Source organism: Brassica napus, chromosome C1 (genome assembly GCF_020379485.1).
Source record: "Brassica napus cultivar Da-Ae chromosome C1, Da-Ae, whole genome shotgun sequence".
NCBI classification, from domain to species: Eukaryota; Viridiplantae; Streptophyta; class Magnoliopsida; order Brassicales; family Brassicaceae; genus Brassica; species Brassica napus.
The window spans coordinates 38,150,387-38,160,504 of NC_063444.1; the positions used below are offsets into that span (position 1 = coordinate 38,150,387).

Genomic DNA, 10,118 nt, shown 5'->3' on the forward strand with positions numbered 1-10,118 from the left:
CAAGAACAGAGCTTAGATGTTGCTTCCTCTGCTTGTTCTCTTAGATCTCTTCTTGATAACTTCCATCTGATTATGCATTTTCAAACATGCTCTCTCCAACTCCATTACCCTCTACAGAATCCCTTCTATATGCTCTTTCAACTTCTCATTGTCTCCTGATATCTTAACCTTCTTCACTTGGAGTATGAGCTGCTTGTGTTCTTGTACATCTGGTGTCTTAATCGCTTGAAACTTTTTGTTACTAGAAATGTGTGTTCTTGAGTCAGCTGAAAGCTTCTCGTAGCTTAAAGTTCTTATCACGTTGAGTTTTTCACCATTGGTTAATCCAGCGTGATCCTGAACGAGCCAAAGAAAATGATCATAAAACTTATTTCTACGTTTTTGAATTTTTGAGATGATTCTTGAAATTTACCTCAAGATACATATCGATAGATATGCTGAATCTGGAATGAGAGTGAGGAGAGATAGAAACTTTGAAGGTTTCAAGAAAGGATCAGGTGCTACTTCAGCTATGTACTGATCAACTAAGCTTGCCACCTTCTTCCGTTGTCATCCTCTCTTTGCCTCGCTGAGGAAAGCTTTTCCGAACCTAAGAACAAGATTCACGTGGTACAAGTGACTAAACTTCAATGGAGGCGGAACAAGAAGATTGTCAAGTGTTGCTTGATCCAGTTGGTGACCAATCATAAGCTCCAGCTTGTTCATAACACTTTTGTTTATGTTCAATCCAAGAGCAAGCCTCGAAACACCGAAGAGGTTATTGTGAGGAACACAGCTTCGATCTAACACGTAAAGAGTATGGATGATGGTTTCAAGAATCTCTCTTTTCTCATTACAAGACGCCAAACAGGGCTTGACCTTCTGGTGATAGAATAAGAACCTGCTTATGGTAAGATTATCGAATTTTCGCACTATCATCAGCTTCAAGAACATTGCAACCAAACTAGGACATAAAACAAGAACCTCACTGAACCACCATGGTATCCGAGAAGGCCATTCTTGAAACTCTCTGTGCTTTTACTGTCACAAGAAAACTGAAGCAAGCTGCTATCTGGTGAAGGTGAACAAGCAGAAGCAGCACTAGAGGGACTCAGTTCAAGTTTCTCCACAAGCGCATCCATCAGTTTGGCGGCTAAAGAATCAGTGTCAGAGGAGATTTCAAGTTCCTGACACTGTTTTAGACCAAGAAAAACCTCTGGTCAAGCCCAATACCTAATCTCTTTCATACACTTCTCAGTTTGTTCCAAGACTTTAGTGACTTCCATAAACTTAGCAGCATAATGGATCAAGACTACATTCGAAGGTACCACAATGAACTGACCGTTGTAGGAGAATCTTGATACAAGCTCAAAACATTCAGCTCCACCAGGGAAATCATTAAAGATCACCTTGATATTACCATTGGAAGAACAAGTAGATCTCCCAAGAAACTTCCTTAATGTTCCAGAATACTTGCATATGATTATCTGAAAGCAAAACATATGAAAAACTAATAATAACCAAACTCAGAAGTCATATAATTAGAGCATTTCTAAAAGAAAATTTCTAATTTCAAATATAGAGTTTTTTGCTCACTAAAAAAGAAATTTAAAACTTCAAAATTTCAAAGGAAAGAAATTTTTTTTTTTTTTTTTTTTTTTTTTGAAACACTAGGAAAGAAACTTTATATTTGAAGTTTTGTTGCTAAAAACTTCGATAAACTGTTTCATGATGTTAGGAGTTTTCAAGGTTCCTAATCAAATGTTGTAATATAAAAGATTGTCGAACCAATCATATGTGATTCTAATGCAAAAGGAATGCAAGTTCATGTTTAAGCTAAGTGCAATCCGGTTTTAAAGATGGTATGAACTAAGAATTAATAAGCTAATGCAATAAAGTAATGATTTTTCTTTCTCAATATGAAGCAAGAGGACTCATGGGGCTAGGCATTTGATCTTGGGTGATGTAGATCCAATCTAAGGGTGAGAAGCTATCAATCAAACACTTTCTTTATACCTAAACACTAAGCTAAACAAGCTGTATCTATAGATGAATGTTCTTTTGGTAAAGCAACTATAGAATCTAATCTCTTAGGTTGAATGTTACTAAAGCAAACATGGAGAACAAGTCTAATAGCAATCTTAACTTCTTTAGCAACTAATCTCTTAGGTAAAGCAAGCTAAAAGCATTGAAGAGTTGATTCAGACATTTCATCATACATCTTGTGGGCAGAAAATGCATAGAGATCTATTTTAGTATGATCAATACTAAAATAACATTGAGAACCCTCAACAAGCATGAAAACAAATAAATCTAACACTAAACACCCTAGATCTTCTCTAATCACCCTTAATCACCCTAGCCCATGAATCCAAGATTAGTCTACTCACTAATATACATGAATAAGCCCAAAACCATGGATGATTCAAGGTTAAACATGATTAGAGAGCAAGATAATCACCAAACACAAAGAATATAGATGGAAAATGATTCAAGATCCAAATTTTCTTTAAAGAGGTTTATGTGTTCTTCGAGAGAAAAGAAGATCCCCCAACCTTGAGATTACAAGAGTATTTATATGTCTTTGGAAAACCTAATGGTTTCCATTAAAAAGTCTAAAAAGCCCTTTAAAAACATTAAAATTCGACTAAGGATAAATCTCGACACGGGTACAGACGATCGGATCCAACCCGCGTCACTCTCCCCGTGTCGGACCGTCGTTACGCCTGCGGATCATGCGAGCGGGTACAGCATCCCGCGTCGTCGTCCCCGCGTGATCCATGGACGGTTTCTCTTCGACAACGCGGGTAAGGGAACCCGCGTCGCTCCACCCCGCGTCGCGGTGTCGTCTCGCTTCTCCAACTTCGTGCGAGCGGGTACAGCATCCCGCGTCGCTCAAGCCGCGTCGGAGCGCTCCGTTGCTTCATGTCAACGTGGGTTAGTGAACCCGCGTGGTACAACCCGCGTTGCAATCATCTATACTCGACCAAACTTCATTCTTTATCTCTTTTCGAACCACAATGCTTCTAAACACCTCCAATCACTCCATAGGACACTCCAACACCTAATAAGGACAATGCATGCAATATGGACTCTGAAGATGCATAATTCCTAATCCATATGATCAAAATGTACAAGACATGAAGGCTAAAAACATGTAAATATGCAAGATATCATTTCACCAGATATAAATTTGTTACACCATGTAAAAGAAATAATGAATCCATAAGGTGACCTATACGATTGGCGTTAGGACTTTCGTAACTTTAGAGAACTACAAAGCCTTTAAAGTCTAAATTTTACTAATCAGACGACTTTTCACAACAATTGTCTTTCTAAAGTCACTTTAGGTTTATCTTTCTTCTTTCATCTTGTATTCTCTAAAGCTAATTAAACTTGATTTTTACAACATAATTTTTTTTCTTTTATTCCTAAATTTTTAATTCTTTTTATCTTTCAATAACTATATAACTTTTATACAAATATATATTAATTTTATCATAAATATTTTTAGTGAATAGACATTTTTTGTTCTTTTAAGATTCATATTGCTTATCTTCGATGTCGTATATATATATTTCTTTCATTACTAATATAATCTAACATCATTAATAGAAATACTAAAGTAATATTCACAGATTCTATATTTCAAACTATTAATATTCTTTGTATATATATACACTTAATCTAACAGCCAAAGTTTGTAACGCCAAAATTTCTAATCCTAAAGCAAAGGCATAAAGCAAAAGTCGTTACCGATCAGAACTGAGCCTCTTTTATTAAGCAGGTTCTCATTTCTAGACTTATTTAGTTTTCAAAAAGTTTATTTATGTTAACTAATCACACGAGTAAAGTGATGAAACAAACATTTTAAATTTTTGATTTACGAAAAAGAAAAGAATTGGGCACTTGGCAGTCACGCTCGTACACGAACATAGGTAAAAAGCAACACGCCCTCAAACAACTTTTACGATGACCAAAACCGTAATTCAGAATTTGTTTTACTAAGAATTCCAAATAGATCTCTCCCATTAATCATGTTTTAACCAACAAAAAATCATGTCTACTGGATCGGTATCAGCTGATCAAAGAGATGATCCAACGGTCCGTACAAATTCTGAAACTGTCCCGAGGGAGAGACAAACAATCTGCAACAAAGGTTCGTGCAACATAGTCACCTTCGTTTTTCGTGCAACCGCTTTTCTTCTATTTATCTAACCAATCATAATAAACCATGTGTCAACCATTTTTTTGTCATTTCTCTCCAACCAATCATCAAAAACCTAAGATTACAAAAAAAAAAAAAAATCTTCTTCTTCGTATATTTTGGGTGCAAGAGCATCTAAAAAAAAACTCTATTTTGAAGTTTCCAAAACTCTATATTTGAAGTTTAAAGGTGTTTTTCTCCAAAAACAAAACTTAAATTTCAAACTCAATTTCAAAACTATCTATATTTTATAATATGGTCCTTATATTTGTCATAACTAATTTGAATTCATAAAACTTTTGTAAACAACTAGCACCATATATATAAACATATTGCAACAATATTAATTAATAAAATATTCTCTTAAAATATAAAAATTTAAATAAAAATAACTTAATTAATATTAAACTTCAAACAAAATACCATATTATTTCATAAAATAATTTTCGCAATGCATATATGATCTATTAGTGCTTTTCGAAGTCAAAATGGCTCTCCTCATTTTTACTTTGTAGATTACGAACTAAAAATTGTTGAAATCAGGTAATATTGATACTTGTAAATACATCAGATCGGAACAAGAAAGTAAAAGAGAAACATAAAATATTGCTAAAAGACTAATTTCTTTTCGATTATATTAATACTCGTGAATATATTCGATATGAACAAGAAAGATTTGTACGAAAAAGACATCAAAAACAACAACAACAACAACAACAACCATCTTCAGTTACACAAAAAAGTTGGACAATATTTGAAAATTTTGAAGGTTCCAAATCAAAATTACCTGACTATTAGTGTTGTTGCAATATTTAAATTTGTGTAATAGTTATGTCTTCATGTAATTTTTTAAAATATTTTTGTTAAGTTTTGTTTTGTATATTATTGTTGTCTAAGTCTAGCTTAAAATATTTTAAATCTTATTTTAAATTTTTATTTAATTTTATGTGTAAAATTTAAAATCTGTAAACAAAATTTAAAATATTCATGAGATATAATTTTTTAAGGATTAAAACAATAAACGAAAAAATATTTATGAATCATAAATGTGATGTGTGACTGTAGGGACCAAAATGCAAATAGAAATATGAAACTTCAAATATAGAGTTTCATTAATCAAAATTTCAAATTTGAAGTTTTGAAAAAAGCAAAAACTTCTTATTTGAAGTTATGGAATGTTTTTTTTTGAGATGCTCTAAATTGGTGCTTCATTTTCATTTTCATTCTCTCTTCTCTGTCTCTTTCTGATCATGGAGTTAGGTTACGAGTTCGACTCTTTCTCTGTGTTCGCTGCTTCCACAAGTGTACCATCCCATGGAGACATGGAGTATTCCTCAAGCTATCTGGAATACTCTTGAAGCTATCCCTACGCCGCTACTCCTCTCGAATCCTCTCGAATCGTTACCTCCGCTTCCTACGGGGGCGGCTTCGCCTTCTCCGACCAACACGATGCAGACTCTTAATCCTTCTACTCGTCACTTTCACTCCTCACTAGCGACTTACTCCCCGAGTTGACTCGTTTCGATTGTCCCTCGACTCGTCTCTTTCACTCCTCAGTCGGGACTTACTCACCGAGTTGATTAAGTTAGAGAAGCTCTTGTCCGACGGAGACGTAGTAGCCACACCGTTTCTCCACTTGCCAGTCCATAGAACATGCATACAACCACCGTGGAGGTCACGAATCCGCCGTTACTCTCTCTCCCTCCACCTCTTCCCGTGGCCACCAAATACGACGTTGACGTGAAACGAAGCACCTTCACGATCTCACCGTCCCTCGTCGTCTTCACACGGTGGTAGCAGACGGAGGAAGATGACGGACAAAATCAGGTCATTGGAGAAACTCATTCCTTCGCTACGTTGGATGCCTCTCGAATCCATCCGTCTACCCAGCCAAACCGGGAGAAACAGGAAATACCAATCTGCTCAAATCTCTGACGAGACAACAGATTCTTCAGGTCATTGTGTATTCTCCAGGTTCACGTCACGTGCTTTACACGCGCGGTGTTTGTGTCCTCTCGTATGAACAGCTTCTTTCCGTAAAGATGATAATATATGGCTGAATCCACCAGAAACCTCTGAAGAATTACAAAACATCTAATGTTTGCTCGTTCTTGCTCTGTTTTCTGTTTCTGCTAAACGATCATAGAAGAAAGCTACATTTGTAGTTTCTAGAGAGAGTTTTGGTGGGTAACGAAGAGTCGAATGTGAAGGAAGTGAAGTGAGATCATAAATTGAATTAAATTGTAGTTTTTTTTTTTTTAATTTGTCCAGCTGTTGTGGATTCAGCCGGTTCTGATTCTGAACCAAAATAATTAAAAAAATCAGTAACCAAACTAGACCAAAACCTGAACCAAGCTCGACAAAAGACTTCATTTTTATGCCTTTTTGTCATCTTATGGCTTTTCTTTTGTTTGAAAATAAAACCAAAGCTAAACAATTAAGATAAAAACTATGTTGAGAAGTGATTCCTTCAGTAAAACCTGCATATGAAAGGAGTGAAGGCAGTGAGAAGAAGAATCAAGAAACGTGAGGGAAGGAAGAAGAAGAAAAGTCAAGGTCAAAGTTAACAAGGAAGTTAGTTATGTAACTAGTAGTTAAGGGGTGAGTAGTCAAGTCAAGAGTCAGTTGGTTAGTAAGCTAACTAAGTTCAGAATTGGTAAGAGAGTAACTAAGAGAGTAGGTAAGAGTTGTTAGAATAGTCAAGCTTTGGAGTGTAAGATTAGTCTAAGACCAGAAGTATGGAATAGGTTTAAGTGACCAAGGAAGTATGGTAAGTGTCAGCAAGAAGTCTAATATAAAGACAGTGTCATCGTTTGTAATGGCAACACTGGAAATGGGCTTACTGAATCTCTGAAGGAAGCCCACATTACAAGCCCACTGCCTAAGGATACACAAGCTCAGACTTTGTCGTCTTCCTCACGTAAAGCAGTCAAAGGACAAAGCCCCTGCTCAGCTCAAATCCGAAACCATCGTACAAGCGTGATAGCTAAGGGCATTACCGTTATGAACAGATTTGGTCCTTTGAATACATGTGCTGTCATGTGCTAATATGGACAAAGAGGATAAGATCTAGCCTGGCTATATAAGTTGTAATGATGCCTATTGAGAGACTAAGTTGAAAACGTAATAAAACAGTAAAGTTTCTTCTTCATCAAGCTCTTGAAGCTTTGTTCTTCATGGTATCAGAGCATGGAAGATTCTGACATCTTCTCTGCGCCGACGCTGAGCATATAGCTCAGTGTGTGACATTGAAACTCTCTTCAACAAACTACCTCTTATGGAAAACCCAGTTCGAATCGTTCCTCTCCAGTCAGTCTTTACTTGGCTTCGTGACTGGTGCTGCAATCCGACCTCAACCAACCGTCTCTGTTCGTCAAGAAGAAGTAACCACAGAACAAGCAAATCCGGAGTTCACAAAATGGCTTCGGAAAGACCAACTGGTGATGGCGTGGTTGTTTGGCTCCCTTACTGAAGAAGCTCTGCGCTTAGTCTACGGTCTACAATCTGCTCAGGAAGTCTGGTTGTCTCTTGCCAAGAAGTACAATCGGGTCTCAGCCACACGGAAACTAGATCTCCAACGGAAGTTACAAGGTATGGCTAAGGATCAAAAGTCCATGAATAAGTATCTGAATGATGTTAGGGGTGTCTGTGATCAGTTAGACTCAATAGGATGTCCGGTTAGTGAACATGAAAAGATCTATGGAGCTTTAGGTGGCTTAGGCAAAGATTATGAATCAATTTGTACGGTCATTGAACACTCCATGGATTATGTTCCTGAAATGACATTTGAGGATGATGTGTTCAAGTTGGTGAACTTTGATGATAAGCTGAAGATCTACAATCAACATAATGAAGTTAATCCTCATCTTGCTTTCTACTCTGGAAGAGGGGCATCTAACAGTAGAGGTCGAGGACACTTCAGTAACAGAGGTAGCTTTAGAGGTCGCTCCAACAACTCCTACTCGACTCGCGGACGTGGCTTCCATCAGCAGTTCTCAGGCCAAAGAGGTTCTGGTTCAGGCTCTACTTGACCCACCTATCAAATCTGCAACAAATATGGACACTCTGCTGCACGTTGCTATAACAGATTTGATCAGGAATTTCAGATACCTGACTCGGTTCACAGTGCTATGACCACAATGAGGCTATCAGGTCAAGAGCAGTACAATGGGAATGAGTGGTATCTAGACTCAGCAGCTACGGCTCACATCACCAACAACGCTGCTCAGCTTACATCTTCAGAACCGTACATGGGAAATGATCAAGTGATGGTAGGAAATGGGGACTTTCTGCCTATAACACACATTGGTTCTATTCCTCTTCACACTCCTCAAGGTATATTTCCTCTGGCTGATGTTCTAGTCTGTCCCGAGATTACAAAATCATTGCTATCAGTTTCCAAACTTACTGCGGACTACCCTTATGAGGTCACTTTTGACTCTGATTCTGTCTTTGTTAAGAACAAGACAACAAAACAGGTGATCACACAAGGAAGCAGACATAAGGACTTGTATATGCTGAAGGATGCACGTTTTCAAGCTTTCTACTCCACAAGACAGAGAGCCACAAGTGTTGGGATTTGGCATAAGCGGCTAGGCCATCCTCACAAGGACATTCTTCAGTTTCTTGCCAGCAGTAGTTCTATCGTTTTGAATAAAGACAGCACACCCTTGTTATGTGATGCTTGTCAAGTAGGGAAGAGTTGCAGATTACCTTTTATTGCTTCAGGCAGTGTTTCAACCAAACCTTTAGAGAAGATTCATTGTGATGTTTGGGGCCCCAGTCCAATTGTTTCTTCTCAGGGATTTAAATATTATGTGATCTTTGTTGATGATTTCTCGAGATTCACCTGGTTCTATCCACTGAAGTTTAAGTCTGACTTCTTATCTGTGTTCAAAATCTTTCAAAGCTTGGTTGAAACACAACTACAACAGAGGATCTTGCAGTTTTAATGCGACGGTGGTGGTGAGTTTGTGAGTTCGGCTTTCTTGTCTCACTTAGCAGAACGTGGAATCAAACAGCTTATGTCATGCCCTCATACGCCTCAACAAAATGGGGTATCAGAAAGGAAACATAGACACATTACAGAATTAGGAACCACCCTAATGTTATGTAGTAAAGTTCCTCAACAGTTGTGGGTGGAAGCTTTCTTCACAGCAAATTTTCTTGGAAACCTTCTGCCGTCTTCTGTGTTAAATGATCGTCTGAGTCCCTATGAAGCTCTACATGGCAAAGCTCCTGATTACACTTCTCTGAGAGCTTGTGGATGTAAGTGCTTCCCTTATCCCAGACCCTACATAAAGAACAAATTGGACCCCAAGTCCTTAGTCTGTGTGTTCCTTGGTTACAATGAGAAGTACAAAGGGTACAAATGTTTTTACCCTCCTACTGGCAAGGTGTACATCAGTCGACATGTACTGTTTGATGAATCACAATACCCTTTTGCTGACATATACAGCCATCTCCACAAGCCCACTGAATCAGTTCTGCTTCAAGCTTGGAGATTGGTAAATCTGCGACCTCCCTCTGATGATTCTGTTCGTGATCACCGGACTGAAGACCTTCCTGCACTAAAGCGTGTTGTTCAACCTCCAGTTCCTGAGTCCCCAGTAGATGACTTACTTTATCAGTCTCATGGAAGTGCATCAAGCTCATCGTCTTCAGATGAATCAGTTGAGCAAGACAATAACGATGGAGACGATGACGTTTTGGCAGAAGATCAACCTGAGAATGCGGTCTCAGTTCATCCAATGACCACACAGGCGAGGGCAGGAATAGTCAAACCAAACCCAAGATATGCTCTACTTACAGTGAAAGAAGGTTATCCAGAGCCAAGAAGTGTAAAGGCTGCTCTGAATGATGCTGGATGGAAAGATGCAATGGGAGTTGAGATAGATCATATGGTTGAAACAAAAACGTTTGTTCTTGTTCC

At 37.9% G+C, this 10,118-nt stretch overlaps 1 pseudogene; it reads right to left on the minus strand.

The window, feature by feature from the left end:
• Positions 1–12: 12 nt before the first annotated feature.
• LOC106392521 lies at positions 13–1,491 on the minus strand (annotated as a pseudogene).
• Between the last annotated feature and the right edge of the window lie 8,627 nt (positions 1,492–10,118).